This window comes from Bubalus bubalis, chromosome 15 (genome assembly GCF_019923935.1).
Source record: "Bubalus bubalis isolate 160015118507 breed Murrah chromosome 15, NDDB_SH_1, whole genome shotgun sequence".
In the NCBI taxonomy this organism is placed as follows: Eukaryota; Metazoa; Chordata; class Mammalia; order Artiodactyla; family Bovidae; genus Bubalus; species Bubalus bubalis.
This window is the reverse complement of record NC_059171.1, coordinates 16,457,651-16,482,029: the sequence shown is the minus strand read 5'-3', so window position 1 is coordinate 16,482,029 and position 24,379 is coordinate 16,457,651.

Sequence of the window (24,379 nt, the reverse complement as noted above, 5' to 3'; positions counted from 1 at the left end):
AGGGTGGGGATTGAAGTTGGAGGATTATGCATGTTTGAGTTCTCCTTATATGGCTTGATTTTTTTTAATGTATTCAACTATTCCATGTATAATTATAAATTAATTCATTTAAAAAATAAGTTCAAAACCCTATCTATCATTTAGTGTTGCAGTGAAGACTAAAATGAGACAATGACTATAAATCGCATTGCCTATCACAAAAGAATGCTCTTATTACACTGTTCCTTATCACTGTACACGCTGCACTGTCTTTGAAATAACCCTTCGACACACTTTTTTTTTTTTGGAGGTTTGAGAATAGATGGTGGAGTAGAAGGACTTGAGCTCACCCTCTCTCACAAAAACACCAAAGTCACAATTAGCTGCTGAATGGCCATCTACCAAAAAGATTCAAACCTACCAGAAGGGATGCTCTACATCCAAAGACAGAGAAGAAGCCGCAACAAGGTGGCAGGAGGGGTGCATTCACAATACACTCAAATCTCATACTCACCAGGTGAGTGACCCACACTGGAAAATAATTGTATCACAGAGGCTCTCCCATAGGAGTGAGGGTTCAGAGCCCCAGGTAAACCCCCCCCCCCAGTCTGTGGTTCTGGCATTGGGAAGAGAAGCCCCCAGAGCCTTTGGCTTTGAAAGTCAGTGGGGCTTGATCACAGGAACTCCACAGGGTTGAGAGACACAGAAACCCCACTCTTGGAGGGCATACACACAAGCTCTCGTGTGTACCAGGACCCAGGGAAAAAGCAGTGATTTCACAGGAGCCTCAGTCAGACCTATCCAGTGGTCTGGGAGGATCTCCTGGGGAGACAGGGGGCAGCAGTGGCCCGCTGTGGGGACAAGGACACTGATAGAGGAAATAACAGGGCTTACTCACTGGTATGAGTTCTCCTCAAAACTGCCATTTGTCACCAAGACCTGGGCCCACCCAACAGCCTGTCAGTTCCAATAGTGAGATGTCTCAGGCTAAACGATGAACTGGATAGGAACACAGCCGTACACATCACAGACAGATTGATTAAAGTCTTTCTGAGTCCACAGCTGCCTCTAAACTGATCCCTTCACACAGCTTTGCTTACCAGAGGACAAGACCTAGCTCCACCCACAGTGGGTAGGCACCGATCCCTTCCACCAGGAAACCTGCACAAACCTCTTAGACCAGCCACACTCACCAGAGGGCAGACATCAGAAGCAGGAGGAAATATAATCTTGCAGCCTACAGAACAGAGATCTCAAACACAGAAGGCTAGACAAAATGAGATGGCAGAGGAGTGTATTCTGGAAGAAGGAATGAGATAAAATTCCAGAAAAACAGCTAAGTGAAGTGAAGATAGGCAACCTATCCCAAAAGAATTCAGAATAATGATTAAAAAAAAAAAAAGATCCAAGATCTTGGAAAAGAATGGGGTGGGGGAATAGAACAAGAAAATACAAGAAATGTTTAACAAAGAACTAAAAGATATAAAGAACTAGCAAACAGAGTTGAGCAATATAATATCTGAAATGAAAAATACATGAGAAAGAATCAATAGCAGAATAAATGAGGCAGAAAAATGGATAAGTGGGAAGACAGAGAGGTGGAAATAACTGCCACAGAACAGTAAAGAAAAAAGGATGAAAAGAAATGAGGACAGTCTCAGAGACCTATGGGACAACATCAAATGTACCAATATTCGCATTATAGGGGTCCCAAAGAAGACAGAAAGAAAGGGCCCGAGAAAATACTTGAAGATATAATAACTGAAAACTTCCCTAACATGAGAAAGGGAACAGTCACCCAATTCAGGAAGCAAAGAGAGACTCATACAAGATAACCCCAAGGTAGAACATGCCAAGACATTTGGCAAAATTGAAGGACAAAGAGAAAATATTAAAAGCAACAAGGGAAAAGTAGCAAATAACATACAAAGGAATCCCCACAATGTTTTTCAGCATAAACTCTGCAGGCCAGAGGGAGTGGCAAGATATATTCAAAGTGATGAAAGGGAGAAATCTACAACCAAGAGTACTCTACCCAGCAAGGCTCTTGTTCAGATTCAATGATGAAGTCAAAGGCTTTACAGACAAGCAAAAGCAAAGAGAATTCAGTGCCACTAAACTAGCTTTACAAAAAAATGCTAAAGGATCTTCTCGGAGAGGAAAAGAAAAGGCCAAAATGAGAAACAAGGAAATTACATATGAGAAAGCTCATTGGTAAAGGCAAACATGCAGTAAAGGTAGAAAATCATTCACACACAAACATGATATCAAAACCAGCAATTGTGAGAAGAGTACAAATGTGGGATATTGGAAATGCATTTGAAATTAAGAGACCAGCAACGTAAAACAATCTTGCATACATACAGACTGCTTATGGGGACCACCAACCAAAAATCTACAGTAGATACACACACACACACACACACACACAAAAGAAACTAATCCAAGCACAAACTAAAGATAGTCATCAAATCACAAGAGTACAAAAGAGGAAGGGAAGAAAAAAGACTATGAAAAATAAATCCAAAGCAATTAACAATATAGCAATAAGAACATCAGATCAGATCAGATCAGATCAGTCACTCAGTTGTGTCTGATTCTTTGCAACCCCATGAATTGCAGCATGCCAGGCCTCCCTGTCCATCACCAACTCCCGGAGTTCACTGAGACTCATGTCCATCGAGTCAGTGATGCCATCCAGCCATCTCATCCTCTGTCGTCCCCTTCTCCTCCTGCCCCCAATCCCTCCCAGCATCAGAGTCTTTTCCAATGAGTCAACTCTTCGCATCAGGTGGCCAAAGTACTGGAGTTTCAGCTTCAGCATCATTCCTTCCAAAGAAATCCCAGGGCTGATCTCCTTCAGAATGGACTGGTTGGATCTCCTTGCAGGCCAAGGGACTCTCAAGAGTCTTCTCCAACACCACAGTTCAAAAGAATCAATTCTTTGGCGCTCAGCCTTCTTCACAGTCCAACTCTCACATCCATACATGACCACAGGAAAAACCATAGCCTTGACTAGACGAACCTTTGTTGGCAAAGTAATGTCTCTGCTTTTGAATATGCTATCTAGGTTGGTCATAACTTTCCTTCCAAGGAACAAGCGTCTTTTAATTTCATGGCTGCAGTCACCATCTGTAGTGATTTTGGAGCCCGCCAAAATAAAGTCTGACACTGTTTCCACTGTTTCCCCATCTATTTCCCATGAAGTGGTGGGACTGGATGCCATGATCTTCGTTTTCTGAATTTTGAGCTTTAAGCCAACTTTTTCACTCTCCACTTTCATCAAGAGGCTTTTTAGTTCCTCTTCCCTTTCTGCCATACGGGTACATTTTGGTAATTAACTTAAATGTAAATGGATTAAATGTGCCAACTGATAAATATAGACTGGCTAAAACAATACAAAGACAAGACTTGTATATATGCTGTCTACAAGAGATGCACTTCAGATCTAGGGAAACATAAAGACAAAGTGAGGGGATGGAAAAGTTATTCCATGGGAATGGAAATCCAAAGAAAGCTGAAGTAGCTATTTTCATATCAGACAAAATAGATTTTAAAACAAACACTGTTAAAAGAGACCAAAAAAAGACACTACATAATGATCAAGGTATCAACCCAAGAAGATAGAACAACTGTAAATATATCTGCACCCAACATGCTGCTGCTGCTGCTAAGTTGCTTCAGTCCTATCCGACTCTGTGTGACCCCATAGACGGCCTCACACCAAGCTCCCCCATCCCTGGGATTCTCCAGGCAAGAACACTGGAATGGGTTGCCATTTCCTTCCCCAATGCATGAAAGTGAAAAGTGAAAGTGAAGTCGCTAGGTTGTGTCCGACTCTTAGTGACCCCACGGACTGCAGCGTACCAGGCTCCTCCATCCATGGGATTTCCAGGCAAGAGTACTGGAGTGGGGTGCCATTGCCTTCTCTGGCACCCAGCATAGAAGCACCTCAAAATATAAGGTAAAGAGTAACAGTGATAGAAAGAGAAATTGACAGTAAACCAATAATAGTGGTGGACTGTAACACCCAACTTATGTCAATGGATAGATCATCTAGACAGAAATCAATAAACACAGGTCTTAAATGACACGTTAGACCATGTTGTCTTCACTGATACTTAGAGAGCATTCCATCTAAAAGGAGCAGAATACACATTCTTTTCAAGTGCACAGGAAACATTCACATGAGTAGATCACATGCTGGGCCACAAAGAAAGCATTGGTAAATTTAAGAAAACTCAAGTCTTACCAAACGTCTTTTCCAGACACAACACTGGGAGGTTAGAAATCAACTACAAGAAAAAAAAAAAAATGTAAAAAACACAAACACACGGAGGCTAAAAAATATGCTATTAAATAATCAATGGATCACTGAAGAAATCAAAGAGAAAATTTAAAAAAAAAACACCTAATGGCAAATGACAATGAAAACACGATTAACCAAAACCCATGGGATGCAGCAAAAGCAGTTCAAGGAAGGACGTTTATAGCAATACAATTTTATCTCAGGAAATAAGAAAAATCTCAAGCAACCTAAACTTATACCTGAAGCACTTAGAGAAAAAAGAACAAATAAAACCCAAATTTAGTAGAAGGAATGAAATAATAAAGAGAAGAGCATAAATAAATGAAATTTATTTATTTAGAGAAAAGGACAATAGCAAAGATCAATGAAACTAAGAGCTGGTTCTTTAAAAAGATAAACAAAATTGACAAACATTTAGCCAGACTCATCAAGAAAAATATGAAGAGGGCTCAAATAAGTAAAATTAGAAATGAAAAGAAGTTACAGCTGACACCACAGAAATACAAAAGATCATAAGAGATTACTAAAAGCAACTATCATCATTGTTCAGTCACCCAGTCATGTCTAACTCTTTGCAACCACATGGACTGCAGCACACCAGACTTCCCTGTCCTTCACCATCTCTCAGAGCTTGCTCAAACTCATGTCCATTGAGTTGGTGATACCATCCAAACGTCTTGTCTTCAACAAGTTGGCTCTTTGCATCAGGTGGCCAAACTATTGGAGCTTCAGCTTCAGCATCAGTCCTTCCAATGAATATTCAGGATTCATTTCATTTAGGATTGACTGGTTTGGTCTCCTTGCTGTCCAAGGGACTCTTCTCCAACACCACAGCTCAAAAAGTATCAATTTGGCTGATTCATGTCAATGTATGGCAAAAACCACTACAATATTGTAAAGTACTTAGCCTCCAATTAAAATAAATAAATGAATTAAAAAAAAAAAAGCATCAATTCTTTGATGCTCAGCCTTCTTTACGGTCCAACTCTCACATCCATACATGACTACTGGGAAAACCATAGCTTTGACTAGACAGACCTTTGTTGGTAAGTCATGTCTCTTGCTTTTTAATATGCTGTCTATGTTTGTCATAGCTTTTCTTCCAAGGAGCAAGCATCTTTTAATTTCATGGCTGCATTCATCATCTGCAGTGATTTTTGAACCCAAGAAAATAAAATCTGTCACTGTTTCATTGTTTCCCCATCTATTTGCCATGAAGTGGTGGAACCAGATGCCATGATCTTAGTTTTTTTTTTTTAGTTTTGAGTTTTAAGCTAGTTTTTTCACTCTCCTCTTTCACCTTCAAGAGGCTCTTTAGTTCCACTTCACTTGATGGCATAAGGATGGTGTCATCTGCATATCTGAAGTTATTGATATTTCTCCCTGCGGTCTTGATTCCAGCTTGTGCTTCATCCAATCTGGCATTTCACAGGATGTACTCTGCATATAAGTTAAATAAGCAAGGTGACAATATACAGCCTTGACCTACTCCTTTCACAGTTTGGAACTAGTCCATTGTTCCATGTCCCATTCTGACTGTTGCTTCTGGACTTGCATATAGGTTTCTCAGGAGGCAGGAAAGGTGATCTGGTAATCCTCTTTCAGAATTTTCCAGTTTGCTGTGATCCACACAAAGGCTTTAGCATACTCAATGAAGCAGAAGTAGATGTTTTTCTGGAATTCTCTTGCTTTTTTAATGATCCAACAAATGTTGGCAATTTGATTTCTGCTTCCTCTGCCTTTCCTAAATCCAGTTTGAACATCTGGAAGTTCTCAGTTCACATAGTATTGAAGCCTAGCTTGGAGAATTTTGAGCATTACTTTGCTAGCGTATGAAATGAGTGCAATTGTGTGGTAATTTGAACATTCTTTGGCATTGCCATAGATGTCAACTAATCTATGACAAAGGAGGCAAGAATATACAATGGAGAAAAGATAGTCTCTTCAATAAGTGGTGCTGAGACTATGTTTTAAAAATTGCAGAGGAAGGAACACTCCCAAACTCATTCTATGAGGCCACCATCACCTTGATACCAAAACTAGACAAGGATAGCAGAAGCAAAGAATATTATAGTCCAACATCACTGATGAATATAGATGTAAAAATCCTCAACAAAATACTAGCAAACACAATACATTAAAAGGATTATACACCATGATCAAGTGGGATTTATGCCAGGACTTTTCAATAGCCACAAATCAATTAGTGTGATACACCACACTAACAACTCAAAAAAAAAAAAAAAAAAACTATATGATCATCACAATAGATACAGAGAAAGCTTTTTGACAAAATTCAACATCCATTTATGATAAAAAAGAAAAACTCTCCAGAGACTGGGCACAGAGATAACTTACCTCAATATAGTAAAGGCCATATATGACATATACACAGCAAACACCATTCTCAATGATGAAAAATTGGGAGCATTTTCTCTAAAACCAGGAACAAGACAAAGATGTCCACTCTCACCACTTTTATTCAACATAGCTTTCAAAGCCCTAGCCATCGAAATCACAGAAGAAAAAGAAATGAAAGGAATCCAGATTGGAAAAGAAAGAGTAAAACTGTCACTGTTTGCAGATGACATGACACTATACATAGAAAATCCTAAAGATGCTACCAAGAATACTGGGTTGCCATGCCCTCCTCCAGGGGATCTTCCCAACCCAGGGATTGGATCCAGGTCTCCCACATTGCAGGCAGGTTCTTTATAGTCTGAGCCACCAGGGAAGTCCATGAATATGGGAGTGCATATTTCTCTGGGGATCTTCCCAACCCAGGAATTGAACCGGGACCTCCTGCATTGCAGGCAGATTCTTTGCCAGCTGAGCTAACAGGGAAGCTCAGAAAACTACTACTACATCAATGAATTTGGTAAAGTTACAGGATACAAAATTAATACACAGAAATTTATTGTTTTTATACACTGACAATGAAAGATCAGGAAGAGAAATTAAGGAAACAATTCTATTTATCATTGTATCAAAAAGAATGAAATACCTAGGAATAAACCTACCTAATGAGGCAAAAGACCTGTATGCAGAAAACTACAAGATTCTGATGAAAGAAATCAAAGATGACACATAGATGGAAAGATATACCATGTTCTTGAACTGGAAGAATCAATATTGTCAAAAATGACTGTATTACCCAAGGCAATCTACAGCATCAATGCAATCCCTGTGAAATTACCAAAGGCATTTTTCACAGATCTAGAACCAAAAAAAATCTTAAAATTTGTATGGAAACACAAAAGACTCTGAATAGCCAAAGCAATCTTGAGAAGGAAAAATGGAGCTGGAGGATTCAGGCTCCCTGACTTCAGACTATGTGTAAACCTACAGTAATAAAAACACAAAGATAGACTTATAGATCAATGGAGCAAGACAGAAAGCCCAGAAATGAACCCACATACCTTAATCTATGACAAAGGAGGCAAGAATATACAACAGGGAAAAGACAGTCTCTTCAATAAGTGGTGCTGAGAAAGCTGGACAGCTACACAGAAAAGGATGAAATTAGAGCATTCTTTAACACCATACACAAAAATAAACTCAAAAACAGATTAGACTTAATGGAAGGGTAGATACTGTAAAATTCTTAGAAGAAAACATAGGCAGAATACTCTTTGACATAAATCACAGGAATGTCTTGTGGTAATGATATTAGCTGGAGTCAGTCAGTCAGTCAGTTCAGTCGCTCAGTCGTGTCCGACTCTTTGCGACCCCATGAATCACAGCACACCAGGCCTCCCTGTCCATCACCAACTCCCAGAGTTCACTCAAACTCATGTGCATCGAGTCAGTGATGCCATCCAGCCATTGCATCCTCTGTTGTCCCCTTCTCCTCCTGCCCCCAATCCCTCCCAGCATCAGGGTCTTTTCCAATGAGTCAACCCTTCGCATGAGGTGGCCAAAGTACTGGAGTTTCAGCTTCAGCATTAGTCCTTCCAATAAACACCCAGGACTGATCCCCTTTAGGATGGACTGGTTGGATCTCCTTGAAGTCCAAGGGACGGACTCTCAAGAGTCTTCTCCAACACCACAGTTCAAAAGCATCAATTCTTTGGCTCTCAGCTTTCTTTATAGTCCAACTTTCACATCCATACATGACCACTGGAAAAACCATAGCCTTGGCCAGATGGACCTTTGTTGGCAAAGTAATATCTCTGCTTTTCAATATGCTATCTAAGTTGGTCATAACTTTCCTTCCAAGGAATAAGTGTCTTTTAATTTCATGGCTGCAGTCACCATCTGCAGTGATTTTGGAGCCCCCCAAAATAAAGTCTGACACTGTTTCCACTGTTTCCCCATCTATTTCCCATGAAGTGATGGGACCGGATGCCATGATACTCGTTTTCTGAATGTTGAGCTTTAAGCCAACTTTTTCACTCTCCTCTTTCACTTTCATCATTACCTGGGGTAATGAAAATAAAAATGAAAATAAACAAATGGACCCTAATTAAACTTAAAACCTTTTGCACAGCAAAGGAAGCCATAAACAAAATGAAAAAACAACCCATAGAATGGGAGAAAATATTTACAAATGATGTATCCAATAAAGGATTAATCACTAAAATATATAAACAGCTCATTCAGCTCAGTATCAAAAAACAAAACCCACACAATCAAAAAATGGGCAGAAGATCTAAATAGACATTTCTGCAAAGAAGACTTACAGATGGCCAAAAAGCACATGACAAGATGCTCAACGTTGCTAATTATTAGAGAAAAGCAGATCAAAACTACAATTTGGTATCACTGCACACCAGTCAGAATGTTGTTATCAAAAAGTCTGCAAATGATAAATGCTGGAGAGGATGTGGAGTAAAGGGAACCCTCCTACACTGTTGATGGGAGTGTAAATTGGTACAGACACTACAGAGAACAGCATAGAGGTTCCATAAAAGCCTAAAAATAGAGCTACCATATGATCTAACAGTCCCACTCCTGGGCATATATCTGGAGAAAGCCATAACTCAAAAAGATACATGCACTCCTATGTTCAAAGCAGCACTATTTACAATAGCCCGGATATGGGAACAGCCTAAATGTCCATAGACAGATGAATGGATAAAGAATATGTGGTACATGTATGCAATGGAATATTACTCAGCCATAAAAAATAAGGAAAGAATGCCATTTGCAGTAACATTCATGGACACAGAGATCATACTAAATAAAATCTGGCAAATATTATATATCACTTATATGTGGAGTCTAAAAAATGATACAAATGAACTTATTTACAAAGCAGAAACAGACTAGCAGACTTAGAAAACAAACTTGTGGTATGAAAGCTGAAAGGTGAAGGGAAGGATAAATTAGGAGGGTTGGATTAACATATACACACTGAGAGAGTCATTTCCTAGGCAGGTTGATAAGTAGTCTAGGGGTCCCCAAGGAGAGAGGGGTCTGGAATTCTCAAGGAGGAAGAAAGGACAAACTTTTTTTCCCTCTACATTCCTTAGGATTATATAACAAGAATGTATCCTACCTGAGGACAGTCTCTGGATTAAACCTTCTGGCTAATCCTGTTATCTTAAAATGTAAATTATGGGAGTAGGTCTGGTGAGATCTTTACAACCTCCAGACATTCTTTTGATTCATTGGAGAGTATATAACTCCACTGCTAACACTAGCAAGGGGGTACTCTTTCTGCCCGCTTCTGATGCCTATGCCAGAAGCTTTCTCTGTCCCCTTTATACTTTAATAAAACTTTATTACACAAAAGCTCTGAGCCATCAAGCCTCGTCTCTGGCCCCAGATTGAATTCTTCTCTTCTGGAGGCCAAGAATCCCGGCATCTTTTCGTGGTTCAGCAACAACCTTTCAACACTACTATATATAAAATAGATAATCAACAAGGACCTGTACAGCCCAAGAACTCTATTCCTATAAGTTGTAATAACCTATATGGGAAAAGAATCTGAAAAACAGATACATGTATATGATAACTGAATCACTTTGCTATACACCTGAAACTAACACAACATTATAAATCAACTATATTTCGGTATAAAACATAAACATTTTTTTTCTTCAAAACATCACCCAGGGACTTCCCTATAGGTCCAGTGGTTAAGATTTTAAGCCTCCATTGCAGGGGGCATGGTTTGATCCCTGGTTAGGGAACTAAGATCTCAGATGCCTTGCAGTGTAGCCAAAAAAAAAAAAAAAAAAGAAGAAGAAGAAGAAAGTCACATAGAAAATACATAGTAGAACCAAAATATAAACCCACATCTGTCTGGCTGACTCCAAAGTCCTCACTCTTAGCAACCTTCACAAATTTCATCTGTGGCAATGGTAAGACATGTAGGGGGCAAGCAAGAAAGTAGAGATTTCAATTCAAATGCTGTTGCAATGGTCCAGGTGAGAGACCTTGATGGCATGACAGCAGAGGACATGTAGAAAGGGGCAGATATAGGCATCTTTAGGAATAAACAAGACTTACTTGTGGGTTGACTTGCTGAAGGGTTTTGGCTTGACCAACTAAGGGAATAATGGTGCCATTTTCTGAAACAGGAGCTTAGAGAAGCAACCCACTGGAGGGCAGGGAGAATCAAGGATCCTGTCTTGGCCTTTATAGGACTTGATGCCTATTAGCCATGCAGGTGGAACTTCTAGGTAAACATGTAGAGATCTCATGGCAAAGGTGGGATGGGAGATATCAGCACGGGAAAAACAAACAAAAAAAGACCTTCTGGATAACAAATGCAGCCTTGGGCTGCTTAGTCATTTAATTCTTCACTGCTTTAGTATCCTCATCTACAAAACAAAAGCAATATAAGAACCTAGTTTATAAGGTTGTCGGGAAAATTAAGTGAACAAAAGACATGTCAGGCTCTCGGAATAGTATTTAGTGAGTGCTAGCTGTTAACGTCATCACCCTCATCCTTATATTTTAAAAAGAAACAAAGTGAAGTCGCTTAGTCGTGTCCAACTCTTTGTGACCCCATGGACTGTAGCCTGCCAGGCTCCTTATTCCATGGGATTTTCTAGTCAAGAATACTGGAGTGGATTGCCATTTCCTTTTCCAGGGGATCTTCCCTATCCAGGGACCAAACCCAGGTCTCCTGCACCGCAGGCAGACTGTTTACCATCTGAGCCACCAGATGAGATCAGATCAGATCAGTCGCTCAGCCGTGTCTGACTCTTTGTGACCCCATGAATCGCAGCACACCAGGCCTCCCTGTCCATCACCAACTCCCTGAGTTCACTCAGACTCACGTCCATCAAGTCAGTGATGCCATCCAGCCATCTCATCCTCTGTCGTCCCCTTCTCCTCTTGCCCCCAATCCCTCCCAGCATCAGAGTCTTTTCCAATGAGTCAACTCTTCGCATGAGGTGGTCAAAGTACTGGAGTTTCAGCTTCAGCATCATTCCTTCCAAAGAAATCCCAGGGCTGATCTCCTTCAGAATGGACTGGTTGGATCTCCTTGCAGGCCAAGGGACTCTCAAGATCTTCTCCAACACCACAGTTCAAAAGCATCAATTCTTCGGCACTCAGCCTTCTTCACAGTCCAACTCTCACATCCATACATGACCACAGGAAAAACCATAGCCTTGACTAGATGGACCTTTGTTGGCAAAGTAATGTCTCTGCTTTTGAATATGCTATCTAGGTTGGTCATAACTTTCCTTCCAAGGAGTAAACGTCTTTTAATTTCATGGCTGCAGTCACCATCTGCAGTGATTTTGGAGCCCAGAAAAATAAAGTCTGACACTGTTTCCACTGTTTCTCCATCTATTTCCCATGAAGTGATGGGACCAGATGCCATGATCTTCATTTTCTGAATGTTGAGCTTTAAGCCAACTTTCTCACTCTCCACTTTCACTTTCATCAAGAGGCTTTTTATTTCCTCTTCACTTTCTGCCACAAGGGTGGTGTCATCTGCATATCTGAGGTTATTGATATTTCTTCCAGCAATCTTGATCCCAGCTTGTGTTTCTTCCAGCCCAGCATTTCTCATGATGTACTCTGCATATAAGTTAAATAAACAGGGTGACAATATACAGCCACCAGGGAAGCCCTAAGAAGATAAATGTTCAAAAGATGATTCTACTTAACCAAGTTCCCACAGCTAGGCAATGTCTGAATTTTAACAGGTTGATGTAAGTTTTTTTCCACTGAACCGGGGTCCCCTCCTCCCCTGCCCTCACCATGTGTAGTCAGGTGAAGTTGCTCAGTCATTTGTGACTCTTTGCAATCCCATGGACTGTAGCTTACCAGATTCCTCTGTCCATGGAATTTTCCAGGCAAGAACACTGGAGTGAGTTGCCATTTCCTTCTCCAGGGGAACTTCCTGACCCGGGGATCGAACCTGGGTCTCCCACACGGCAGGCAGACGCTTCACCCATTGAGCCACCAGGGAAGCCCCATGTGTATTAAAACTGAACATGAAACTGAATATGGACCAGGGGCAGGGGAGTGAGTAGAAGGGGGATGGGGAGTTATTGTTTAGTGGCTGCAGAGGGTTTGTTTTGCAAATGAAAAAGGTTCTGGTGATGGGCCATGTTGATGGTTGCAAAACAATATGAATGTACTTAACGCCACTGAACTGTACACCTAGAAGTGAGACAGGAGGGAAGGGGATGAGGCACAACCTTTAAAAGAATGACATAGCTGTTGTGGATATGACAAAAACTGGTGAGAACCAATTAGGCCCAAAATGGTGAAAAATTCAACTTCCAATAGGCCTTGAGCTTCATTATATGCTCATTATAATACATTAGCATATGCTAAGTAACACACCCACTGGCGGCTTGACAGTCCCAAGGCCGACCATAAAAGGCCAAAAAATGGGTGGTGCCCCAGTACCTGGAAACCCTCGCACCTTCCCCCAAATAGTCATAATGATCCTGATAGTTTACGGGGAACGATGAAGAGTGGCACTGGATTCATGGTCTCTGAAGGAGATTTAACTCCAGGACCAAAGACAGTCTCAGTCACCCAGAGCTTTGTGTCGATTTTATTAAAAAGTGAAAGTGACAGAAAAATCTTCTGACATAGACATCAGAAGGGGGCAGGAGAGTACCCGCCTGGCTAGTTTAAGCAGGGCCTTACGAGCTCCCCAACTAGCTGCTGAGGGCAGATAAAAAGAATGCCTCAAGGTTGTAAGAGTTCCACCAGACCCTTTCCCAAGGCATACCTCCTGAGATAACTTCAGGACAAGATTAGCCAGAGAGAATGGGTTCCAGGCATCCCTCTCTGGGCGAGATATACTGTTGCTGTGTAATCAGGGGTAGGAGTCTTGAGAAACAGGTCCCCAGGCATGATTTGTAACAATTATAATCATTAACATAGTGCCTAAGAAAAATATTTCCATGAGTAAGACATTTTGCTGTGTGGCCATTATTTCCTGACCTAAAGAAAGGCCTGTGGAAAATTCTGAAAGAGATGGGAATATCAGACCACCTGACCTGCCTCTTGAGAAATCTGTATGCAGGTCAGGAAGCAACAGTTAGAACTGGACATGGAACAACAGACTGGTTCCAAATAGGAAAAGGAGTATGTCAAGGCTGTATATTGTCACCCTGCTTATTTAACCTATATGCAGAGTACATCATGAGAAACGCTGGACTGGAAGAAACACAAGCTGGAATCAAGATTGCTGGAAGAAATATCAATAACCTCAGATATGCAGATGACACCACCCTTGTGGCAGAAAGTGAAGAGGAACTAAAAAGCCTCTTGATGAAAGTGAAAGTGGAGAGTGAAAAAGTTGGCTTAAAGCTCAACATTTAGAAAACAAAGATCATGGCATCTGGTCCCATCACTTCATGGGAAATAGATGGGGAAAGAGTGGAAACAGTGTCAGACTTTATTTTTCTGGGCTCCAAAATCACTGCAGATGGTGACTGCAGCCATGAAATTAAAAGATGCTTACTCCTTGGAAGGAAAGTTATGACCAACCTAGATAGCATATTCAAAAGCAGAGACATTACTTTGCCAACAAAGATTCGTCTAGTCAAGGCTATGGTTTTTCCTGTGGTCATGTATGGATGTGAGAGTTGGACTGTGAAGAAGGCTGAGCGCCAAAGAATTGATGCTTTTGAACTGTGGTGTTGGAGAAGATCTTGAGAGTCCCTTGGCCTGCAAGGAGATCCAACCAGTCCATTCTGAAGGAGATCAGCCCTGGGATTTCTTTGGAAGGAATGACACTAAAGCTGAAACTCCAGTACTTTGACCACCTCATGCGAAGAGTTGACTCATTGGAAAAGACTCTGATGCTGGGAGGGATTGGGGGCAAGAGGAGAAGGGGACGACAGAGGATGAGATGGCTGGATGGCATCACTGACTTGATGGACGTGAGTCTGAGTGAACTCCGGGAGTTGGTGATGGACAGGGAGGCCTGGCGTGCTGCGATTCATGGGGTCACAAAGAGTCAGACACGACTGAGCGACTGATCTGATCTGACGTCCTCCTTCAAGGGCCTTGGACTCCCTGCCTAAGCTTTAACTCTTTCAATCCTCCCATTTGTTTGCCTAAGCTTTAACTCTTTCAATCCTCCCACGTCATAACAAATTTCATTCGTTATGAAATTACCCAGCCTGAAAAACTAACCACCCCATATTCCGGGCCCCTCTCACCTTTTGTCTATTGAATGTGTAACTTTCAGGGGCTCTCACCTTCTGAGGTAGCCCACATTCTCAGCTTCTGAGTGTGAGAGTCTGTATCTATGGAGTGTGTTTCTCTTTCAATAAATCTATTGCTATTTCTTACCTATCACCTTGCCTCTAGCTGAGTTCCTTCTGCAATTAGACACAAAAAACCTGAGCTTCATTGAAATCCTGAGACCAGGTTTGCTATTTAAATTAAAAGACAGTGGATTTGAGTCCTAGTCTATGGGTTAAATCCCATCTGAGGTGCAATTGGATTTGAGCCCCAATCTATCTGGGCTGTGTGGTTTCAAAATGGTAAATTTTATGCTGTGCATATTTTGTTGTTGTTCAGTCCCTAAGTCATATTTGACTCTTTGTGACACCATGGAATGCAGCACGCCAGTCCTCCCTGTCCCTCACTATCTTCTGGAGTTTGCCCAAGTTCAAATCCATTAAGTTGGTGGTGCTATCCAACCATCTCAACCTCTGCTGCCCTCTTCTCCTTTTGCCTTCAATCTTTTCCAGCATCAGGGGCTTTTCCAATGAGTCGGCTCTTCGAATCAGATGGCCAAAGTATTGGAGCTTCAGCTTCAGCATCAGTCCTTCCAATGAATATTCAGGGTTGATTTCCTTTAGGCTTGACTGGTTTGATCTCTTTGCAGTCCAAGGGACTCTCAAGAGTCTTCTCCAGCACCCCATTTCTTTTTTTTTTTTTTTTAAACTTTACATAATTGTATTAGTTTTGCCAAATATCAAAATGAATCCGCCACAGGTATACATGTGTTCCCCATCCTGAACCCTCCTCCCTCCTCCCTCCCCATACCATCCCTCTGGGTCCTCCCAGTGCACCAGCCCCAAGCATCCAGTATCGTGCATCGAACCTGGACTGGCAACTCGTTTCATACATGATATTTTACATGTTTCAATGCCATTCTCCCAAATCTTCCCACCCTCTCCCTCTCCCACAGAGTCCATAAGACTGTTCTATACATCAGTGTCTCTTTTGCTGTCTTGTACACAGGGTTATTGTTACCATCTTTCTAAATTCCATATATATGCATTAGTATACTGTATTGGTGTTTTTCTTTCTGGCTTACTTCACTCTGTATGATAGGCTCCAGTTTCATCCACCTCATTAGAACTGATTCAAATGTATTCTTTTTAATGGCTGAGTAATACTCCATTGTGTATATGTACCACAGCTTTCTTACCCATTCATCTGCTGATGGACATCTAGGTTGCTTCCATGTCCTGGCTATTATAAACAGCAGCACCACATTTCTAAAGCATCAATTCTTTGGCATTCAGCCTTCTTTATGGCCCACCTTTCACATCCGTACATGACTACTGAAAAGACCATAGCTTTGACTACACAGATGTTTGTTGGCAAAGTGATGCCTCTGCTTTTTAATACACTGTTTAGGTTTGTCATAGCTTTCCTTCCAAGAAGCAAGCATCTTCTGATTTCATGGCTGCAGTTGCCATCCGTAGTGATTTTGGAGCCCAAGAAGAGAAAATCTGTCACTGCTTCCACTTTCTCCCCTTCTATTTGCCATGAAGTGATGGGACTGGATGTCATGGTCTTAGGTTTGTTGTTTTTTTTTAACACTGAGTGTTAAGCCAGCTTTTTCACTCTCCTCTTTCACCCTCATCAAGAGGCTCTTTAGGTCTTCTTTGCTTTCTGCCGTTAGAGTGGTATCATCTGCCTATCTGAGGTTGCTGATATTTCTCCTGGCAATCTTGATTCCAGCTTCTAACTCACCCAGCCCGGCATTTCACATGATGTATTCTGCATATAAGTTAAATAAACAGGGGGACAGTATACAACCTTGACAGACTCCTTTCCCAGTTTTGAACTGGTCTGTGGTTCCGTGTAAGGTTCTGTCCGTTGCTTCTTGACCTGCATACAGGTTTCTCAAAAAATAAGAGGGCCTGGTATTCCCATCTCTTGAAGAATTTCCCACAGTTTGTTGTGCACATATTTTACACAGTATAAATTAAAATCTATACATTTTAATAGGACTTCCCTGGTGGCTCAGGCGGTAAAGCACCTGTCTACAATACGGGAGACCCGGGTTCGATCCCTGGGTCAGGAAGATCCTCTGGAGAAGGAAATGGCAATCCACTCCAGTACTATTGCCTGGAAAATCCCATGGACATCCAGTACTATTGCCTGGAAAATCCCATGGACAGAGGAGCCTGTAGGCTACAGTCCATGGGGTCGCAAAGAGTCGGACACGACTAAGCGACTTCACTTTCACTTTCATAATTTTAATACATTTGCCTTAAATTTGGAACAAATTCGCCTTTAAGGCTGCCCCCTTGAACCTGGGCTGGAAGCTGAAGGGCCCCCATCTGCTTGGAGCCCGGGAGCCTCTGGTCACTGGCCTCCCGGCTGCATACCTGGACTCCTGGCCTAGTCCCCACCATCTATTCATCTCTGCATGGATGCTGGAGCAGCCTCTGGTTCTATCCCTGCAGCCTGCTTCCACTCTGTCCGAGCCCAGTGGAGCATGTTTGATGCTGCCTGCGTCTGTGCCTTCTAGGTCCTGCCTCCCAGGAACCTGGGCACATGTTCTTCTCTCTGACACCCCTCTTCACGCTGCAAGTCCCTGCTTAGATGTCATCTCTTCTCTGATGGCCGAAGACGCGCCTTGTAGTGGCCAACATCTCACAGCGTGCGGAAGTCAAGTCTGCACTGGAAGTACTCCTCCCCACCCCAGCACAAGCCCCACCCGCTTCTTCAGCATCTCAGCCATGAGCGGCAGGGCTGGTCAGTGCGCAGGCGCGTTTTGCTTAACCAGCCCCAAGGACGTCAGGGACTCAATGGACGTGAGTGTGAGCAAACTTCGGGAGACGAGGAAGGACAGGGAAGCCTGGCGTGCTGCAGTCCATGGGATCTGAAAGAGTCGGGCATGACTTAGGGACTGAGCAATAACAACAAAGCCACAAGGAAGACACAGTTAAAGGAAGGGCTCAGATTCAGGTTCTGGTTTGTGGTGGAGGACCAGCCACGCAGCAATGTCAAGACTGTTCCTCTGACCAGTGCAAAGTGATCCCTGCCATCCCACCAGTGAGCTCATCTGGCGCTCTCTGCTCTCAGGATGGCAATGTGGGCGTGCTTGTGGGTCCTGCCATAGAGGAATGGGGTGCTTGAATACAAGCCCGTGTTGATGTTATTCCCTGCACACTGGTTCATGCATTAGTCCTTATTCAACGGGAATGTCTGGGGAGCCCTCTCTGGATTCTGGGGCGCACTTAGAAATGCACATTGCAGGGAGGCAGTCCTTTCCAACCTCAAAGGTAGCACTGCCTGACCAGCACATCACAGGTCTTCCAGCCCAGGACACTGTGCTAAGGATGGCCATGCAGTGATACTCCTTTACAAAGGCCTCCCAACCCTCCTTTCAGGGACGCAGCTGCTCACCCTGATTCCCAGGGACCTAGCATTTTTCCAGCATCATTTCCAGTGAGAGGGCCTGAACCCCAGACTTTAGCTGGCCACTCTGCCCTTGGTTCATTTATGACTTGCCAGCATTGTCTACTCTGTGCCAGGCACTGTGCTGAGCCCTGCAGACAAATGTCCTTGCCCTCTGAGCTTCCAATGAGTGAGGATGACAGACATCACCCAATAAGCAAAAGTGACAAGTCACAAGAAGAGCTAAGAAGGAAAAGTACTGAACGCTATGAGAAGTAAGGCAGAGACACTGGGTGGTAGAAAGATGTCTTTGAAGTCGGGGCGAGTGCAGAGAAAGCCTCTCTATGGAAGTCACATCTAGTGGGAGCCCCAGGGAGCAGCTGGTGCCGCCTCTTTCCTTTAAAGGGCAAGACTACCCCCTGTCATTGCACCCCCACATTCAGACAGACACACAAGGGCACGAACACACCCACACATGCAGACACATAAACACTGAGACACACACACACGAATTCACAGAGACCCTCGTGCTGTGTGCACATGGACAAACTTAGATACAGGCACGTACACATGTGTATTCTCCCATGTGCTGCTGGCGGCGGGAGTGGAGGGGGGGGGTGAGGGGTGACAGCTGAAGTACATTTTCAGAGATGGCAGTCATGACGGTATTGAGGACCGGGGGCACCTACTGCACTCAGCACTGGGCTGGGCAAGGAGTTTGGCTCCCAGCTAAACGATAGCTCTGGGCTCTCGGTTGATTTAATTCTGCCTCTGGGGTCCCCTCCTGGCACTGTTTGCTGAGACTGGCTCTCCAGTCTCTCTGAACACATAACATCTGCACACTGCAGTTTCCAGGCATCAAGCTCGTCCCTGAAATATTAGCACAAACGAGTCCCTGAGCACCAGGACTCAGAGCATCTTGCTAGTTCTAAAGCTCTGACACACGCTTACATATTCCCACGGTCGAGGCCGGGAAGCATGGGTAAAGGCGAGGGGCAGTGGGATGGTTTGGAATTTGTATTTTTCTTTTTATCTTTTTAACACGAGAGGGCCTTTTACGGAGTAATCAGGGAGTTCGTGTTTTAAAACTGGCAAATTACATAGTAACATTTAAATGCCTCAGCTCGGCTGCCAGGTCCCAGGGCGCAAGGAAGGGCAGAGTGGAAGACAGCAGAGGAAGAACCCAGCATGACTTCTGGGGCTCCCCTGGTTCCAGCAGCACCTCATTCCAAAAGCAGACCTCAGATCTGGGAGCTCAGTGAGGACAGCATATGGGAAAGCAGTGGGAAAGCCCGGGGCCATCCTTGGTTTCCTGCGTTGCTGTTTGCCTCCTCTCCTCCCACGCGTTCCACAAAAAGAACTGCAGGCAGCGACCCCGTGCCAGTGGCCTTTGTAACAACTGACCCTGAGCACAGTGGGTTACAATTCAGCTGCTCCCAGTGGAGTTGGCCCTGGCAGACCCACAAAATTTGCCAGGAAAATCAATACAAAGCTGACAGATCAAAAGTGACTCATGCCAGTTCTCCTCTTCGGAAATGGTTAGATGGGTGTCTGACGGATAACACTTCAGTTCTTTTCATAGTAGGTCTGGAAATAGCTCAGAGGTCTTTAAATGTCTGGAGATGTAGGCGATGATGAGAAGAGTTTTGAGTGGGAACCTCCCCACCCTGTGAACCCCAATTCTGTTTCTACCATATTCCCCCAGTCTGCCTGCCTCACACCACATGCCTGCATATCAGGGACGACTCTGTGCTGGACAGACCCACCAGTGTCTTTAGGAAACCAGTAGTCTAGGACTCCCTGGTGGCTCAGATGGTAAAGAATCCACCTGCAATGCAGGAGACCTGGGTTCGATCCTTGTTTGGGAAGACCTCCTGGAGAAGGGAATGGCTACCTGCTCCAGTATTCTTGCCTGGAGAATTCCATGAACAGAGGAGACTGGTGGGCTACAGTCCATGGGGTCACAAAGAGTCAGACACGACTGAGCAACTAACACTTTCATGTGGTTGTCTAAGACTCGGGATTGGCCATTGCTGGACAGGTGGGGAACCTGATCACCCAACACTCAGGCCCTTCATGCTGTCAACTTTTGTGTTCTTTGTTACAAATCTTTATGTCCCTATCACCTGTCCTTGGTTGTCCCATTGAAAGGCATTCCTTCCTAAATAGGGCCCTTTTCTCTGTAGAGCCTTAATGGGTCCATGCAGACTTTTCATCTCCCCAGCTGTGGTGCTTACTTTGAACATCAGCACCAGCTTCTGAAGAAGTCACCAGTAGGTCTAAGATACAGGAAGGGGAAGATGAGCCTGGGAGAGGCGGTTGCAGAAAAGGATGGACTGGAGGGGAATGGGCATGCGTCTGCTGGAAATGGACTGAAGTGGGGTGGGCACCTTTAGAATGGATATGAAGGGACTAGTGTGTGAGATCCGATGAAGAAAGCATGTGCAAGTAATGGAGGGACAGTGAGAGTTCTGCAAGGGGTATCCCTAGACCCTGGTGTTTCTCCATGTGGATCTGAAAACCACTTGCATCAAAATCACCTGGGAGCTTCAGAGTGTAAATTCCTGGGGCTCACTCCTAAGACTTTGATTTTGTAGGTGGAGTGATGCCCAGGAATCTACACTATTAAAAGCTCCCCAGATGATTCCAAGGACTCCCTGGTGGCTCAGACGATAAAGCGTCTGCCTACAATGCGGGAGACCAAGGTTCGATCCCTGGGTCAGGAAGATCCACTGGAGAAGGCAATGGCACCCCACTTCAGTACTCTTGCCTGGAAAATCCCACGGACAGAGGAACCTGGTAGGCTACAGTTCATGGCGTCACAAAGAGTCAGACATGACTGAGCGACTTCACTTTCACTTTCAAATGATTCCAATGCACAATAAAATAGCTATAAAGTCTACACTGCTGAGAGGTCAGGAGCAATGCCCTTTACCTGTATCACCCTCACGTCTAATATGGTGCTTGGTAATTAGTCAGCTGTCAAAAAATGCTTGCTATAGTGAGTGAATAGCTAACTCAGTGGAGAAGATTCACAGATGACTTGAAAATTCAATCTGAGTGGCTGAGAGCACCGAGGTTCCCTTAACAGAGGTGAAGGAGAAGGCAGGAGGAAGAAGAAGCTCGGGGTGGATACACGAGCTAGAAATGGTGACTTCCAAACACCCATGAGTAATGTGCATGGACCCCGGAAGTGACATGGGGTCAGGCAGGTTGACACCTGCGCACTGGTTAAGGCTGTGGCTTGCTGGACCGAAGTTTGGGGGACATTCATGATGAAGAGGGTCAATAAGGAGGACGAAGACCCAGTGGGGATATGACAGGAAAAGGCAGAGCCCAGAGAACCTGCGTTGCAGGGTCCAAAAAGAGGAGGGAGGGCAGAGAGCGGAGAGGTTGTCTATGGGGAACCTGAAGAGCTATGGGTCACCAGCTTAGCGATCAGGAATGCCCCTGGTGGCCTTCAAGATGGCGATTTGGAAAGAGTGATGGGAACAGAAGCCAATCACAGAGAGAAAACAAGGAAGCAGATCAAGAGGAAAGCTGAAGCCGCCGCTGGCGGAGCTCACCCTCCGGGGATTTCTCAGGGGAAAGCAGAGAAATAGGACGACAGCTCTAATGAGCCGGCAGAGAAAGGTAAGGCCTTGGACTTCATCATCCCTGTGGCTGCCCCTCAGATGCTGGTCTTCCACAGGGACTTTTTCTTTCTTCTGTGTCTCTCCATTCACTTCCCAGGTAATCCCACCCATGGCCTCAACTTCCATTCTCTGCTGAGGAGTCCCATGCCAGGCTTCCCTCTGCCCTCTGCAAGCTCCATCTGCGTGTTGCCCAGGCACCCGGCAACACGACTCTGCTCGGGGATGGATCCAGGTATTCCCAGTCTCTCTTGGTTCACCATCACCCTCCCCTGCACCCAGAAGCCATCCCAGCCCTCCATCTCTCTTCCCCACATCCAGCAGTCGATGGAGTCCGGTAGGGTTGACCTCCTTGGCAGCTCGTTCTGCCCCTTCTTCTCTAGCTTGCTTCCTTTATAGCTGGCCTGCACTATGGCAGTGACCTCAGGCAGGTCTCTCAGCCCCTCCCAGGCCTCCAAGCTGCACCCAGGGTCCTGTCCCAACAGCATTAGCTGGTCAGGGTGTCCCAACCCTGTGACAAAAGAATGACACCTAAGCTCTTTTGGTGGCTTTGCTGGGGACTGTTTTTGTACCACACTTCATTTCAACCACACTAGCTCCCATGTATCTCACACACGCTGGCCAGGGAAGTCTCCGAGTCTTTGCTGGTGTGGGTCCCTGAGCATGGAAGTTTCTTCCCCTTCCCTTCCCTCCGTGTCTCAGTTCCTGACTTGCCCCACCACCTCTGGCCACCATTTGGTCTTCTTTCTATTTGTGGCCAGAAGTCCCGTCTTTAAGGGGACCATCCGCCCCTCCTTTCTGTGCATCCCCACTGCCTCCTTCACGCCCAAGGCTTTCGGTACTTTCCATATCTCTCTTCCAGCAGACCATGAACCCTTTTGGTGGGGAGGGGAGGGGAGGGGAGGGGAGGGGAGGAGAGGGGCTGGGGGGTGGGGTGGGAGTTGCCTCCAGAAATAGTTACTTCCCAAGAGGCCACTGTTGGACTCAGAGCCTGTTTTGTTGCCTGGAAATAAAATGAATTCAACGGAAAGCCTGAAATAACTGCATTAAACATAGCCTCTCTCAGCCTCCCTAACTGACTGCTCTTTCACGTCCTTTGTCTCTGCCTTTTCTTGTATTCACTCTCTCCTTCTGTACCCTCTTTTCTTTTTCCTCTTTTCCCTGGCTTCTTCCTATTCCCCTTTTTCTTCTGCAGGAACTTGCACTAGCTCCTGGCACACCTACCCTCTTCTCCTCCCATCTTATTGTGTGTGTGGATGTTCTTCTGAAAGCATCGACTTGTCACTGGCAGACAAAGTCCTTTGCTTTGGAGAATTTCACCAGGAGGGTGATGATATTGACAAATGAAGTCACAGAAGGGAGAACACGCTGCCTGTTTTCAGATCTACACTATTAACTGAATCTGATACTCAGATAAAGGTCCTTGGGTGGAAACGCTGGTTAAAAGTCCTCCTAAAAATAGGAGAAGATAATAACCATGCAAGTGCAGTATTTAAGTTCTTCCCTTAAGAGGAAGTATTTGTTTTTTTTCCTTTTGGGAGGCAAGGAATCCCCCTGAACATCCAGGTATCCACCCCCCCCCCCACCCCCGCTGTAGGGAGGACATGCGTTAGGGGAACACAGGATCTCTGCTGGCCGCAAGTGCCTCCTCCATGCTGGATTGACAGTCCCCTTTTTCAGCTGCCGTGAGACGGGACCAGGCTGTCGGCACACCCTTCTGGAGGTTACACAGAAGGGGACACTTGCAGATGCCACCGCCCCTTGGTGAGAACTCAGTGTGGGAGGCGGGCAACCCACTTGCCATTGTCCAGATCTCATGGCACGGCTGGAGGACCCGCCGGGCTTCACAGAGGCAGCAAACATAAATGGGCAAAGAGTTAGCCCTGGAGCCACAGGAGATCAATGGGATTTTCCTCTCTAGTGATTTTTAATAGCAGGAATTTGGATTTGATGTCAATAGCCTAAAATCCACAGGAGACTGCCTTGATTCTTTTAAACCTCTATTTCCCTGACTCAGGCAACAGCCCAAGTTGCCTTTTCTCTGGTATCATTGTCCCTGACATTGTTACCTGTTTTGGTTGGCTTTTGAGAAGAGAGATGGAAGTAAACGGAGCAGTCCCTCTGCTCTGTTAAAAATAAAGTAAGGCTATTGAGTTCGGCTCGGTGCTAGAAGGAGGATGTGGAGCACCGTGCAGAAATTCTGTGTTTACATTGAGATGAAGAACTGGGCAGGGCTTTAAGGTTGATCTAATCCAGGCTCCTCATTTTGCAGCGGGGGGATGTGAGGCTCAGAGAGGCCAAGTGAGATGCCTAAGATCACAGAGTTGAAGGCAAAACTGGGAGCAAAGCCCAGTTAGCCCAGGGACCTCTCTACAGGTTCATGTGGCCTTCAGAATGGCTCATAGGCTAGGTCACACAGGCGTGCATGCTCAGC